Source organism: Molossus molossus, unplaced genomic scaffold, assembly GCF_014108415.1.
Source record: "Molossus molossus isolate mMolMol1 unplaced genomic scaffold, mMolMol1.p scaffold_m16_p_12, whole genome shotgun sequence".
Classification (NCBI taxonomy): Eukaryota; Metazoa; Chordata; class Mammalia; order Chiroptera; family Molossidae; genus Molossus; species Molossus molossus.
The window spans coordinates 41374825-41391587 of record NW_023425347.1 but is presented as its reverse complement, the minus strand read 5'-3'; the positions used below and the strand labels follow the sequence as shown (position 1 = coordinate 41391587).

At 38.1% G+C, this 16763-nt stretch overlaps 1 long non-coding RNA gene across 1 annotated transcript in view; it reads left to right on the top strand.

The window, feature by feature from the left end:
- LOC118627087 overlaps nucleotides 1-16179 on the top strand; it is a 247161-nt gene extending 230982 nt beyond the window's left edge. The window contains exon 3 of the long non-coding RNA XR_004959008.1: nucleotides 16076-16179. This is a non-coding gene — a long non-coding RNA (uncharacterized LOC118627087). The remainder of the gene's footprint in view (nucleotides 1-16075) is intronic.
- The last annotated feature ends 584 nt before the right edge of the window (nucleotides 16180-16763 follow it).

Here is a 16763-nt window from a genome sequence, read left to right as displayed (position 1 = left end):
TGAAAAGTAACACATCATCTCATTTGCCATATTTTATTCTTGAGAAGCAAGTCACTAGGTTCATCCCATACTTAAGGGAGGGGAATTCACATGAATACTAGGAGGAGGGAACCATTGAGAGCTATCTTAGAAACCGGCCACCACAGTCAAGAAAGTGTTCTCAGAGGATACTGAGGACTGAAGGTTCAGTTGACTCTGGTCTACATCTGTCTCTTGCAAAACCCCTGGACAAACGTCCTTCGGTAGCCTTCATCTTCAACCAGGAGTAGCTGAACGTTATGCAGAGTGCCGCATGCCAACTTCCGACGTGGCCAAGAAACAGTGTCCATCTGCCCACGAGTCACCTAGACCAAAATTCCTTCCTTTTCAGATCTACATTTTCATCTAAAATATCAGAAAAGCAAAATGGCAGATGTAAATAACCCCTTTTTGTGTTGTATACTGAAAAAGAAGGCAGCTTCTGGAATTTCCTGACCCTGTTTAAAGATACATCTCAAAGACACCAGCTGTCTGAACACAGGCAACCTCCTTACTTCTCAAAGCCTCATCTCATGGTGCGACTGTAAGATTAAATAAGATGCTCTCTACGAGAATATTTCATTAACTGGAAGGTGCAACATAGAAACACAAATTTTGCCAGTGCTCCCCTTAGCTGAAGAACAGGATAGATTGTTGCAAACAGCTGCTTCACACACTATTTATCTTATTAGAACAATAATAATCTTGGAAATATGGATAATAAGTGGTCTATTTCTAAGCCAACCCAAGTACCACTAGTAGCCACATTTGCTGTTCTTTTATGAAAGAGGGAGAGAGGAGAAAAAAAGATTCCCAGGCAGTTTGTTTCAAAGAGGCACTTGGGTGTTCAGAACTTGCTTGTCTTGACCGCACTGCGGGGGCTTCATGGCCTGGCACACGCCTTCTACCCTGTTCAAACAACCTGCCAGCGTGCGCTTCCTTCAGCCGCTTCCCGTCCTCCCACACTGCCCCCAGTTAAAATGTTCCCGGTGTGTGTGTCTTTGACTTGAGAGAAAACATTTTTTCCATTTCATGTGAGAAGTACATGGAGTTTAGGCCCCCGGTGGGCCAAAAGAGTACATCAGCCTTTCTTCTTCAGTGACCCAGATTGAAATCTCATCCACTGTTTTCCCATTAGAAATGAGATGGCAAGGCTTTTTCTGGGAAGTGATTTAGGTATACTAAACAATCTATAAGGATCTATTGATTAGAAGTAGATTCTACTCAGACATGATTTGTGTGCAGTGAGGTGCCTTGGCAGGTGACGTGATTGACAGGCAGAGCAGAGCGGTCCGGGCTGCCGGCGTCACAGTGCGGGTCTTTACCGGGTACAGGGATCGAGTTAATCTGTGGAGAACAAAAATTGAGGAAGAAAAAGAATGAATTTAAAGTACTGAAATCCTGCATACTCTGTGGTTTTGGTAGGGTATATAAATTCAAACAAACAAACAAAAAAGAATGTTGCATGCAAAAAGTTATAGGAGGGAGTACATTTCAGGTGTTCTATGAGCTTTGAAAATATTCCTATGCCCTCAAATATGTATTGGTTGCCACTCGGTTATTCTTAATTAGTTTTGGTTAATCACATCATTTAACATAACATACCAGCAGATAACGCGGCATCGCCCGTTTAACTGGAATCAAACAAGCAAACAAAAAAACGGAATCTAAGTGAATTTCCCATAATCTTGTAATATATCATGGTGAGACTATAAAAGGCTAAAATGATAATTTAAGAATTTCACAACGGAAGTAATAAGGATAAAATGTACATTAACATAATAAGGCACATTAACATAATAAGGCAAACACCAGCCAATTATGAAAATGCAGAAGTCTGTTGAAAATGTTGCATTCATTATGCCCTTTCATGCCACAGAGTTACTTGAACTCAAATCATCATGTAAGCAATATTTAAAATAATATATTAGGTATCTCCAGGTACATTGTGCCTCAGACAAAGCTGAGACAAATATTTCTTCATATTTATATAAATAGAAAATCTAGTAGGATTTATTTTGAAAAACAATTCTTAATACTCATGTGAAGAAATTTCAAAAGAATCACGGTATTGAAACAAAGAAGTAATCCAGTTACATCAATAAATCATAAATTTGAAACAACCAAGTTTAAATTAAATTTCATCTGAGCAACCCAACTTTTTGCAAAAAGCAGTTAAATAAATCTCATACCGACTGGATATGCAAAATACTTCTAAGGACAGGCCTTCTCTAGTAAATTTAAGTCTATAGCATTTAAAAATAACCCCAAAATCTTTTTAGACCTTATCAATGTGAGAATTAGAGTGTTGGAAGCTAGATATTAGGATAATTAATTGTTATGAAATTAGCTGGCCTTTTATTTATTTATTTATTTATTTATTTATTTATTTATTTATTTATTTTTTGGCACGTGCCCCTAGCGGGAACCGAACCCAGGGCTCTCTGGTCCGCAGGCCAATGCTCCAACCACTGAGCCAAACCTGCCAGGGCAAATTAGCTGGCCTTTTAAAAAAAATCTGACCATAAATTATCTAGTCCTGTGCTATTCAATTTGGTAGCTACTAGCAACATGTGGAAGTTTAAATTTAAATTAAAATAAGTAAAATTTAAAATTCAATACCTCAGCTGCACTAACCCCATTTCAAATGCTTGACAGCCACAAGGGGCAGCGCAGGGCTCGAACATTTCCATCATCACACAAAGTGCTCCTGACAGAGCTGGATTCTCCCTCTCATTTGCCATGTTTCTACGTCATGGGCAGAATCAGGAAAATATGTAGAGCACTTGATATTCTGTTCCAAATGCTGATGATTTGATAGCATTTCTCTTCCTCTTTAAAAGTTAATGAACACAAAATACTTCATGGCCCAAGGTGTTCTATTAAACTATGGAAGTTATAACAGAATGAAAGTTAGAGATACTTAAAGTTACATATTGGGTTCAATGAAGCACTAAAATATGCTTATCAAGTCTTCATTTCTCCTCTGTGTTTGGAAAAAAGTTATGGGAAAGAGCATATTTGTTAAAATACTTGTTTACACTAAACAAAACAATATTTTGAAAGGAAGTTCTTAATGTTTGTACAGATTAGAATGTCATTTAGACAAAATAGAGTTAAATGGGCTTCACTCTGCTAGGAAAACAGTACTTTTCTCCATATATTGTAATATTTTGTTCTGCAGTACTTAAATAGAATGTGTTTAAATGTTCAAAGTCGTCAATAGTAAGTCCCAGTCTCTTTTTGTATCTGAGAACTTGCTATCTGAGGATCTCAAAGTAATATATTTCATTGCTAGAAAACTTTTAAAGTAAAGTCAGCCTACCACATGTTTTCCTAGTTTTTACTGCTGGTTCTGGTGTTAAGTGAAATACAATGGCTTTGTCAAGAAAATCAAGAATTCTGAAACCCCAAACTGAATCGTTAATATGATGACTTAAGTAGAAGCCACATTTTCTCTGAGAAAAATATAGTGTTGTTTTCCACTGTTAAAAAAAGGAAGAAGAAGATGAAGAAGGAAAGAAAAAAGAAAAGAGAAGCAGAAACAATGGCTTTTCTTCCATGTAATGTATTTCCAGACACTGGGATCATTCCCTCCGAACTTTCTTGACCTTAGCCAGTTCTCTTTGGCTAAAGTCATTAAAATGATTAGAAACTAAAGGAGGGTTCCAGCATTATATTCTTTTTCTCCTTTTAACTTTCTCTGAACTGAATCAACCAGCTTTAAATCCTCCATACATCTTTTAATCCCATCTAGCTCTTCCGTCTCTCTGGATGGGTTTCTTCAACAGATTCCCTGAATATACATTAAAAAACATAAATCACTGGATTAAACTTGCAGAGAACGATGAAAGCTAAATTCGTGTATATACATGTAGTGGGACAAATGGGCCCTTTTATTATTTAACCTGAATGAAAGCAATAAATTTGAAACAGGTTTAACTGATGATATTGGTAATCCACAACAGATTTTGTAAGTGTTTCTGAATGAACATTGGTTTTATTCAATAATCCCTTGGATTAAAGAAGGGTTAGATAACTCAAACAAACTGCAAATAATCTTATTATTTTGCAATTTATCTTTTATTTTTACCAAAAAACAATATGTATGGTTTAGGCTTTAGCAAATGAGACCAAAAATTACATTTGTCATTTTGTTTTTTAAAATTTGTGGCTGGGGTTAGACTATGTCGTTTTAACTATGTTCCTGGGTACCAGCCTGTTCTTTATCCTCTGATTCTTTTTTTTATTTTAATTTTTCTTCTTTATTGATATTAGAGAGAGAGGGGAAGGTAGAGGGAGAGAGAGAGATAGAAACGTTTATGACAGAGAACATGGATTGGCTGCCTCCTGCATGCCCCCCACTGGGGATCGGGCCCACAACCTGGGCATGTGTCCTGACCGGGAATCAAACCAGTGACCTCTTGGTGCATAGGTTGACGCTCAACCACTGAGCCACACCGGCCAGGCTATCCTCTATTTCTTATACATAACATGATGCAGTAGTAAATATGCATCTTGTTTGCGGGTATATTGACAATAGCCTCTTCTCTAAACTATTTGCTTTACTGACTTACCACATTCACTTTGGGTGCTACGGATTGTATAAACTCTAGGATGTAGGACATATGTTCTTTAAAATTCTATGGATTCACTTTGCTGTCAAAAAGGGGTTTTGAAATAATTCTTTGGCAGATAACTGGAGTCAGTTTTAATTAATAATTAAAAGCAAGTAAGTATTAATGTTTCTTCAGCAATTACTACCTGCTGGGCTGTCTTTTCATGCATTATCTCATTGAATTCCTCACAACAGTTCTATGAGATATGAATAATTATTCCCTCATTCTTGCAGATGAGAAAACAATATAATATAGCTAAGTCATCAGCCCAAGGTCACATATCTAGAAAGTGGTAGATCCAGGATTCAAACACAAGTTGTATGACCAGAGCCCACACTCTCATATACAAATTTAGTTATCTAATGTGCTGCATAACAAATTGCTCTAAAAATTAGTGGCTTAAAGCAGTAAACATTGACCATCTCATAGATTCTGAGAGTCTGGAATACAGGAGTGACTTAGCTGGGCGGTCTGGCTCCAGGTCTCTTAGGGGGTTGTTGTAAAGATGTTAGCAGGAGCTGCTTGAGGGTATGATTTTAAGGTGGCTCGCTCGTGGTGTTATTGGGATGCTTCATTTCCTCTCCGGCTACTAGCAGCTAGCTCAGCCCCTTCTCACATGGACCTTTCCAAAGAGCTATTTGAGTGTCCTCTCGACATAGTAACTGGTTCTTTCAAAACAAGACACAAATCACAATGTCTTTTATGACCAGAATCAGAAGTTGAACTCGGTCATTTCTGCCCTATCCTATTGATTACACAAACCAGCCCTGTGCGGTGTGAGATGAGGCTACACAAAGAAGTGGATGTCAGAAAATAGACTATCCTGTAGTCTATATATTTCCACTACCTCTTGAAACAAGCTCTATATTTCCAGCATAGAATGTATTACTGCAAAACTTAGACATTTCCGTTTTTCATATCTACACTTACAGATATTGAACAAAAGAACAGTGCTGAAATGGAATTCCAATAGCTGCTGATTTAGATCTTTAATAAAGAGGATATTTTTTTTTATTGTATAAGAATTTCCAGAATAAGATGCACATCATATTCAAATATAGGAACACAATTATATCCAAAGGGAGATGATGAATACTTTTTCAGTGAATCATCATTCTGCACTCACCCAAATTATCATCTTGCTTTAATCCAAATTACCAAGGTTGTCTATGCTACTTCTCTGCAAAGGGCCAGATAACAAATATTTTCGAGGCCACACAGTTTCTACTGTAATTATTCAACTTAGCTATTGGAGTGTGAAAGCAGTCATAGATAATATGTAAGTGAATGGGCAAAGTTGTGTTCCAATAAAACTTTGTTTACAAAAACACATGGTAGATCAGATTTGGCTCACCGACAGGGTGTACATTAACAGCCCTTGGTCAAAACCGTTCTTGGGTGGACTTCTGACTAACTATTACTTTGATTTAAGGTAACAAAAATTACTTTAAATTTTTGCAACACTCATATTATGTGGTTTTGTCCTGGCCCATATAATATTGCTCACCTTTAGGAACATTAGCCTCATTGTCAAGATAAGAGAAGATGAGCTTCTGCACATATGGAGCATAACAGATAAGACAAACAATTCATATGTCAATCGCTGCTCTGAAAATAAGAACTTGTTCTAGAATATGAAATGATTTGGGGGAGATGACATTTTGATCATTCTTAATTCTGTTGGTATCTGTCTGTTGAATATTTTATATTTTTGGCTGACCTAGAGTAGTCTAGACTTTATACACTATGTCCAGCAGAGGATAGGCACTCAATAAATATTTGTTAAATTAATTAAACATTTTACTTACTTTACCTCTTCTATACTACACACTCCTCAGCCATAGGTCTTCGCTGCCTCTTCTTATCTTGTCAATAAGTTTCTCAGAGTATAGGACATTCAGTGTAAGTTTTGCTTTTAAGAAGCCATTCAACAAAAAGTGAAGAGCAGGTAAGAAATAGCTATTGAAAGATAATTAAAGATATATAAAGACTTAAAAACAGATTAGAAAATTATGGAATAGAATGAACATTGACTTCAAATAGACCAGGTAACAGGAGCAATGAAGCATCAGACAACAGAATAATTGGTGAAGAATTTATTGACCTCTGACAAATCCAGTAAAGATTGCAATTCAGACTTTTTCACCTTCACTTCTGTTATTTTTACTTTGAGGCCAAGAATTATTTTCTTTTTAATTTTTTTTTTCTTTATTGATTTTAGAGAGGAAGGAAGAGGGAGAGAGATAGAAACATTGATGAGAGAGAACATCGACTGGCTGCCTCCTGCATGCCCCCCACGGGGGATCGGGCCCACAACCTGGGCATGTGCCCTGACCAGGAATCCAACCTGTGACCTCTTGGTGCATGGGTCAATGCTCAGCCACTGAGTCACACCGGCTAGGCAAGAATTATTTTTTTGAAATCTACATTCTAATGTGGTTATATGTATAGCTTAAAAAGATGTCTACCTCAGTGTTCATTCATTCACTCAAACAAATATTTATTGAGTACTTACAATGTGATACAATGGAAAACAAAACATGGACCCTGCCCTTAATGTACTTAGATGCGGATACAAAGAAGGAAACAGGTATGATAAAAATGAACGTGATAACACGTAAGGTTTATATCCCACTTCCTGAACTGCACTTAAACAAATGTATTGAACTTTTAATATTCAGGTTTCAAAGAAAATACCTACTGTGTACTTCAGCTATTTCTATTTTTCAAAACCAAAGCAACAACAGCAAATTATAAATATTAATACTGGAATATATTACTTTATATACTTGTTTCAGAGAAATGCAAATAATTAATAGTGTTTTAAGGAAAAAAAAACATGCACAGCCTATTATTTTTTAAATTTTGAGTTCAATATAAATAGGTTTTTATTCCCCCTCCAGGTCTTCTCAGTGTCTGTAATAAGCACGGGGATTCACCCAGATGGCAAATACGTCTTAACATCTTGAAATGTATTTGAGGGGCACACTTTTTTAAAGGAAGCATTAGTTCATATCCAGCAGGACATAGATGTTTCTTAGATCATAGTTTTAGAAACACAACCACATACAACTTCATACATGTTTTAATCAAACTGTATTTATATTCCAGGAGCACCGATTCTTGAACTGAAGTATTAATTACACCCTTTGATTAGTCAACAGAGTGTTTTTTCAAAGCTCTCTCATTTTGTATCTTTCAAATCCAGAACTTGGTTGCTTTGCTTGTTTTGAAAGAAATATTTGCCGATGGTCCCATTAATGACTATCAGATTTTGCTATTCCTCAGCTAATTATGTGACTGTTCCGGTGAGCTAGGTAGCAGAGGCATCCGCGGTCTCAGCCTACAGAGGACACCAAGGATGAATGAAATTGATGGTAGCACTCAGTTGTGTTCCCAACTTAAGTATCTCTTTCTCTTTTCCTTCCTCCAACTTCTCTCTTCTTATTATTCCTTCATATTTCCACTGTTTTTTTTCTCTTTCTTTTTGTGTTTGTTTGTTTGCTTTCTCTCCCTTTTATTCATCTCCCTTATCAATGACTTAGGTCTGTCTATGGTTTACATTTAGCCAAAGGTTTACATTGAACCCTGATGGTCATCATAGCAACACTATTTCAACAGTGTTTTATAATTCATGTGTGGGAATAAAAGTAGTGCAATGGGCCACTCATTCATAGCAATGGAATGGATACAGAGGCTGTCAACATGGGGGCAAACTGACATCTGGTTTCACAATCTCCTGTCGACTGGCTCCGCTGGCCTGGCTCAGTCTTGCTCCAAGGAGCTCTGGAAGATAAGACTGCACCATCGCATTGTGTCTTATAGGATCTGACTTAGAAGTTCTCTCAAATAGTTCCTTTGAACAATAAAGGACTGTTTGGAGAAGGCACACAGCCTTAAAGAACCTCAAACAACAATAGTTTTTGAGTTGTTAGAGAAGTCTCTAATTGAATTGGTAAAAATAGGAGACAAAGAAAGCTGACGCAGACAATAATTATGTCTAGAGAGTCTTGCTTCATAATTGCAAGTGTCAGATAATGGTGTAAACAAGCCTTTATTCAGATAACTTTTATAAAATAATATAGTAAGTTATTACAAAGTGGGGATCAAACAGTTACCTACCAAATGAATTTTTCTTTTTCTTTTTTTAAATTTATAAGCACTTTGAAAAGAAGCCTATGGGAATCCCTAGAGGCTTGAGCAGGAAAATCAGCTAACAAGCAGTGAAGACTCCTAGAAGGGGGCGGGGAGCGGGGGGGAGGGGTATGAAAATGAAAATGGCTTAAACTAAAGAAGGAAAGAAAACCAGAGATCGGTGACACCAAAAGCACCTGCTTTCCGGAAATTAAAATCACGTATTAGGCAGTTCTGACTTAATTACCAAATGAGGTGAAGCCCAGTCTCTCATGGAAAAGGGTCCCAAATTATAATTGGGCATCATGGATTAGAATTCAATACCTAAAAATTTCCTCAGACATGAATAGGCAACTGAGACAGACCGCAGAGCCCAGCACAATATGCTTCCCGCAGCTGACACTGGCAGGTCGTTTTATTTGGCACCAAATAAAGATCCCAAGTGGTCTTTAAGGGCATTCAGCTGCTGAGTGCTTATTTCATTCATCCCGCATTGTGCTGCCGGTGGCAGATCCAGAGAAGTAGCACGAATCTGCTCTGTGGATGAAATTTTCTCAGGCTGAGTGATGGAGATGTAACTGGACTGACTTCAGCGCTGTAGTGGGACCTCGGCTAGCAGCAGTGCCTGAATGGGGATGGCTTTCTCACCGTGTCCTTCAACAGGAAATGTGGGGGAAGGCAGGATGAGAAGGACGCTAGGATGCTTCCCAAACAGATACTGTTTAGTGAGACAAACATCTCTAATAAGAAATATTATAGCCCTGGCCGGTTTGGCTCAGCGGTTAGAGCGTCCGCCTGCGGTCCTGAGAGACCCGGGTTCGGTTCCCGCTGAGGGCATGTACCTCGGTTGCAGTTTGTCCCCGGCCCTGGTTGGTCGTGCGGGTGGCAGCCACTCGATGTGTCCCTTTCGCATCGATGTTTCTCTCTCCCTTCCTCTCTCTCCCTCCCACTCTATCTGTACAAAAAAATGGAAAAATGTCCTCGGGTGAGGATAAAAAAAAAAAAAAGAAATATTATAAATATATATACATACATATATATGTTTATGTATACATATATATATATATTTTGTCATCACCATATAACTTAGAAAATTGTGAAATAAGGTGGTAGTCTCCCTTTGTGTGTACCTCCAGACACAACGTACAGGCTGATCCTTAAATTTTCTACATTAAGAATAAAACGGCAGCATTACGTTGAGCTCTCTTCAGTTGCTTCTTTGTAAGGTTCCTAGAGGAATAAAAGTCAATCCATCCATTATCTTTAGTCTCATATGTGCTAATTTCCAAGCATATACCCAATACCAGAATGTGTTTCCCTGCTTCTGTCAATTCTAGTAAAATTTTCTGATCGTAAAAGAACCTTTTGCATCCTCCTCCCATGCCGGTTTAAGAACTGCAGGAGCTACAGCAGTTCTACGAGGTCATGAACCTGTCTGATGAACTACAGATGAACGTGAAATACTCTCCCAAGCTTAACAGACCTTATTAATGTGCAGTTCCAGTCCACATTTTTTATTTAAATGCATGGAAAGGTTAAAAGGCAGTCGTCGTTATTATTGTTTTGCCTTTGGTTTAGGACAAACTCTGCATGTATCCGTAATAGAAACAGTCCACTAATTATTTCATATAGATCACTGTTAACAGCAGTATCTAATAGCGCTACTATCACTGAATAGTTAAAGTCTTACATTTTCATTAGAATTAGGACCAAAGGCTAATTATTTTAGTTAAAGCTAAATTTGATCTAAACGGGGAGCACATTGGCATTCAGTCTGAGAACCTAGGGCTGTAATAAAAAGGCTGCTTGTAAATGCAGAGATTAGAAAAATACATACAGATTTTTTGATTTTCCACTTTTAGGGGAGAACGTAGTATAGTTACAGTGGGATCATTAACATAACCCTACTAATATAATATAATTAATATAAGATGATCTGTTCTCCTGTTTATGGCCAAATTCTGCAACATAAAATGAATTAATTTGCCCAAATAAAATTGTACAAGTATCTAAATGTTTTTTTAATTGAATTTCTTCTAACGTTTTATCACAGAAAATTACAAATTCACACTGAAGAATAGTATAACAAACCCATGTACCCACTACCCAAATTCAGTGATTATCAACATATTATCTATTTCATTTCACCTATCCCCCAACACCTTCCTTCATCACACTTGTTCTCTCGAGCAGACAAAATGTAGAAAACACGAAATTTAAATATCAGCACAAGTTATTTTTATTTATTTTTTTCTTTTTATCCTCACCTGAGAACTTTTTTTTTTTTTTGCATTTATCTTCAGATAGAGCAAGAGGGAGAGAGGGAGGAAGAGAGACAGAGAAACATCGATGTGAGAGAGATAATCAAGTGGCTGCCACCCGCATGACCCAACCAGGGCCGGGGACAAACCGCAACCGAGGTACGTGCCCTTAGCGGGAACCGAACCCAGGACTCTCTGGTCCATGGGCTGATGCTCTAACCACTGATCCAAACCAGCCAGGGCTACACATTATTTTTAAAACTATTGTGTATTCAGATTGAAGCATGTTACTTAAGAGGCATTTTTCCCAGTTTGCACAGGAAAAGAGGGTTGTACTATACCCACAACATGAAATTGTGGCTGAAGTGGATATTTAGTAAAATCATAGCTCAAACAACAGAAATTCAATGATCTGTGTTCTCATTTTCCTAGGCAATTGCAATGATGTTCTTTTCCACCAGTGGAATCTCTAGTCTTCCAATTCTTCCATCCCTCAGACCTCTCAGCCTTTCTTTCTCTCCTTATTTATTTTTTGCCCTTCTATAAATCATAGATAATAATAGTTCCCACATCATAGCTTGTTAGATTTTAATGACAGCCTCCAAGGACAGGTGCCAGTTAAATGAAACATATAATTAAAATGTGCTATTTTAAAATTGGGTTACTTGGCAATACTCCAACCAGGGACTAACCCCATTCAGATGACAGGCATGTGGTGCTCATCCGGTTACAGACTGTGCAGCAGGTCCAGTGGAGGCCAGTCTGCTAGGAGCCACAAACATGATGGTGGCTCTCTGTGGCACACCCACATGTCAAGTGCTCCTAGTTGACACCTGAATAAGTGTTCTACGCCTTGGGACTTTGGTAACCAGTGTTCTTGTTCTTGATTAACTCAACAATTTGAGTAAAGACTACATATGTTTTACCAAGCAATTAAGTTAGGTATATGAATAGATGCATTATCATACCTATGCAATAAGTATAATATTATAAGGTTATGTAACCTCCAGTACTTCCTCACTGAGACACCGGAAGGCCTGGCTGCAGTCTCAGCTCCACTCCTGGGTGTCCATATCACCGTGTTGGAGGCCATGCTTGTCCTTTCTGCCATGGCCATCCTTCTCCTACGAGGAGTATCTCTTGAGTGCCCTCGCCTGGTGAAGCCCCTGAGACTCCTTCGGCGTTTACTCTAAGGGCACGTGCTCTGACTTTGCTGCTGTCCATTTGTTGTCACCCTGTGATCTAACTCTTCATCTTCAACGTTCCATTGATATCTGTATGTTTGGATTTGCCATTTCTGCCCTGTGCCACTCTGCCGAGGGAAAAACATATAGTTTCTATTGCAAAAGCATGATCTTTTCATCTGTAGCCCTTGAATACTGACACCTGGCATGAATTTGTACCTGGCTCTGGTTCTCATGGCCCCGCTAACCACTGAGCTGCATTGCTTTCTGCTCTTGGACTCCTGGGTCTTCAATCTGCATGTTACACACGGTCCTCTGTCAGTGGTCTCCGGCTGCACAGCGTCTCTCAGGCAGCATGACTTTACTGGCAAGTCTTATCTATGTTCTCGCCAGGCTCCTTGGTAATACAATGGCTGGCAGACACATCAGCCAGACTCAGCTCTGTTTTACAGCTACATTTGAGTGTCAGTGATGTCTCTGGCCTACCTTAACTCTTAAGCCTGGGCCTCTGCAAATCAGCAGTCATTCTACAGCTTCTTTTCCCCAACTAGAGGTCGCTTGCAGGATTATCCTGTTAGGAAATTAGCTCCTTCTCTATGCTCATTGATCCAGTTTACGATTTCAAATGTTCCCTGTCTCTCATAGCCTCGAGGCACAGGGGGAAATGTTTCTGCTCTTCAACTAGAAACACCTTTATTTTTAAATCGTTTAAATGTCCAACTTTTCCTGCCCCACTGTGTGTGGGCTTCACACTAACAAGTGCTCTATAAAAAGATATGGATGTGTGTTTATTATATTTTCTTTTGATTACATCTGGATTTTTTTTTTTTTAATCAGTAAGAAAAGGTGCAAACCATTAGGAACACATTCAGGGTAGATTAATTGCTTATCAAGTTTTCATTCTCTCTTCAAACCATATTGAACCACTTGTTTCACATGAAATTCAAAGGCTGGCACTAGCTTTCATTTCAGGAAACAAATGACACAGGGTATTATATTTTAAGGACCATTAAAACCTTGAAATTGCACAGTGACTTAAAAAACAACAAGTGATTTAGCCCGGATAGCTTTGTAATGTTATACAATGGGGAAATTCATTGTTAAATGACCCTCCCCCTCTCACTTCACATGTAACGCCTGGCAGGAAGAGGAAGAAGAAATGAGCCGAGCGTCCGGGTACACAGGATATAATATACATGACGTAAAACATTATGGGTCTGTGTACCACGTGGATCATAGAGAAGGCACTCCATCTTCTCCAACCTCGTGCTCATTGGCTCGCAGCGGATGATTAGGAGCTGTACTTGCCTGGACCAAGGAGGCTGGTTCACTGCTTGTTGTCATAATTCCAAACCTTTATCTTCTGTTATAGAAGTTGCTCTCATTTCTGTGTCGAATATGTTTGCTATAAACAGCAGAAGGTAGCAGTGATATTATTAATGAAACTATTCGAATATAAAAGACTTGAGAATTATAGTAAGTGGCATTTGAATCTGGTGCTTTTGTGTCTAATTTATCACCTTTCTAAGCTTCTCTTTACACCTTCATCAGAACATCAATGAGGGTGATGAAACCGGATTAAAGGCAGAACATGACAAGTTTTAAAATAACAAGAATGAAAACATAAAGAATTCTTTTCAGCAAAATTATAAACCAACAACAACAGCAAAGCAAAGCAAACCCCACCTGTTTTTCTGATGAAAACCAGACATTTGAATCTATAAAGAAGCAATAATTGCTTAACTAACCAAAGTGATTGCGTTCATTATTTTTCTATTGCACGTTTATGTAGTTTTGCCCCCTGAATCACACACATAACTCGAGGTTTTTAAAAATATGATTTACATATGGCACTGGAGGAGAGATGTTTTAGAAAGCTGTAAAGTGTTCTTCCTTGAAAGAGCGATGTCCTTTCTTGTTAATGCCGAGGGTGCTTTTCCCGGCGCTCACTCCCCGCTCCAGACAGTGTAGCCACTAATGGGGAAAACACCGCAAGAACCTCAGTTGGATGTTTTCCTTTGTTTATCTACAGGAAGTTCATTCTGCAATGGGAAGAATCCCTTTGTATCAATGAGTCTGAAAGTGCTCAAGTTCTGCAAAGAGGGAAGTTATAAAGCTTTGTATAACCACCATTTAAATTCACTGAACGCGAAGCAAAAAAACTCTGATCTTCCCAAAGAACGTCAACCACACTACTTCCATTGTCTCCGCCTGCAAATTACATTCCACCTTATTTACATGGGTCCTGTCTCCAGTTACAGGGTCACTGGTTGGCAGTCCTAGATGATGTACATCTGAGATGACAAACTCTGTTCCTGGCACTTGCCACTTATGAAAGGTATATGATGTTTTCCAGCCTATTTGAGGTTTCCAGAGTAGTTCCAGTTACTGGCAATCAGTCCTTGAAAACGACTTTTTGCCCAATAATAATGAGCACCTTCAGATGGATTTTTTAAGAAGATGGCTTTAATTCAGAATATAAATTAAGAGAATACGTTTGATGGTGGAAAAGTACAAACCTACCCACACATTTCGGCTTCATGTATAAAATATAAATGGCATATGAACTCTCCCTTGTGTCCTCAGAGAGACCTGCTTCTTTTTTTTTTCCTTCAGAAGGTTGTTCAAAATATGCTATTTTAAACATAATAATCCATAAATAAAATATAGAGCTTGCCAAAATTATTTTTTCACATATATATAGGGCCTTTAGTTCTTGAACTCTGACTTTCTCCTGAGATACAATTTAAGAGCTTTAAAAAGTCTTTAAAAGACTTGCCATGTAATATGCAGGTTTTTTTTTTTAATTTGTGTTTCTATATGGCCAAATTGCTCTGTTGTTATGAATACTGTATGTAAAATTACCAGATTGCCTGGCATCCACTTTTACAGGGGATCTTGCATCATTAAGCATTGAAAGAATATAACTATTCAAACTGCTTAAAATATTTTGTAACCATAAATTATTATCCAAAAATATTTTTCAAGTAGATAAAAAGAGTTGTCAATTCTGCATAGTGAATGCCTCATAAGGGGCTCGTTTGTGGTTGAAAACTGAATAAAAGCAGTAAATTAAGACCAGACTTAACCATAGAGAAGCTGTAATCCACTGCAGATTTCCTTGGTGAATGAAGTATTGTTATGTGGATTTATCCTCCTTGCTTGTACAGTTAACCAGTCCCATCTGTGGCCACAGTGCTGTCTGTGCTCACAGACAGCGTGGGTGCCCTAACCCCAAGGAGGGAAGCAAGCCCACGCTGGTGTACATTGTATTGATAAGCGCAAAATAAACTTCACAACTGTTTCACGGGGGCTGCCTTTAGAAAGGCCGATAGGATCTTGAAACTGAACCATTGCTAAGGACAGTGAGGGGTATCATGAAATGAGTGGGCATTTGAGAAGCTGCAAGCAACACGAGGGGTTCAGTTTTCTGACTGGCACGGTGCTTGCAGAGGGGCATGATGACGCCCCAGGAAATGTGGGTGTCGAAAAGGACAGGAGCAGCTGGGGTTGCTGAGCAGTTTGAGCTGAGGACTGGTGGAAATATGGTATACATTAAAGGAGCATCACTCATCATAAATATTCAATTTCAAGAATTTAAATAGTTTACAGACAGAGAAGCCCTTGATGATTATTTTATCCAGCATTGTTGATTTTCATCTGTTGTTTGTCGGCAGCCACGATAATTAATGAATAAGACCCAGGAAGTCTTGACAACGAGACGGTTTCATCTTAAATCTGTGTATTTGTCTTTGTGATTACATGCCAATAAAATAACTGATTGGCCTTTTTGTAAATTAAACTAAAGAGACCCAAATAAGTCATAGATCTGCTACTATTTTTCTCTTTTTTCTTTTAGAGCCCAATGTTTCCAAAGGACATTCATTTTGATTTCTCTGACGAAGGCATGTGGCTGCCCCTCATGTTTTACAAAATATTACCAAGTCAGAGCCGAAAAGAGAATCGTGAGTGAACAAGATTTCAAAACAGTTATTTTTCTTTATTTAGGAAAAAATTCTCAGATCTCTCGGTTATTCATCCCAATGTATTGAGAGATGTGGGAAAAGAGGAGAGAGAACACATAAGTGAAAGATTATTTTTTTATTCTGTGGAAGGCTGATATTTAAAAATTTTAAGAGTCCAACACCTTTCTAATAAAGTGTTTTATAAATAAGTTCAACTTGGCAAAAAAAAAAAAAAAAGTTTATTCGGGAACATAAGCAGTTATTCGTACCTTAATGTTACAGAGAAATGTATATAAAGCTTCTTTGAATCCTTCAGTCAAGAAATGTTTCTTGAAATTTTTCAAAATCTGTATATTACTTTTCTTTTCTTTCTCTATTTGTTATTGTTGAAAGTATTACAGACATCCCTCCTTTTTTTCCCCATTGACCCCCTCCTCCTATATTGCTATTCTTCAAGAGGGAAAATATTTAGGCTAATGAAACCTTTATCAAATTCAGTAGCTCTACTAAAGGGTAAACTAGGTTATCTGCTCAAGACAAAGCCATTGGGACTTAAAGGAACATGGACTTCCTTTTAATAGT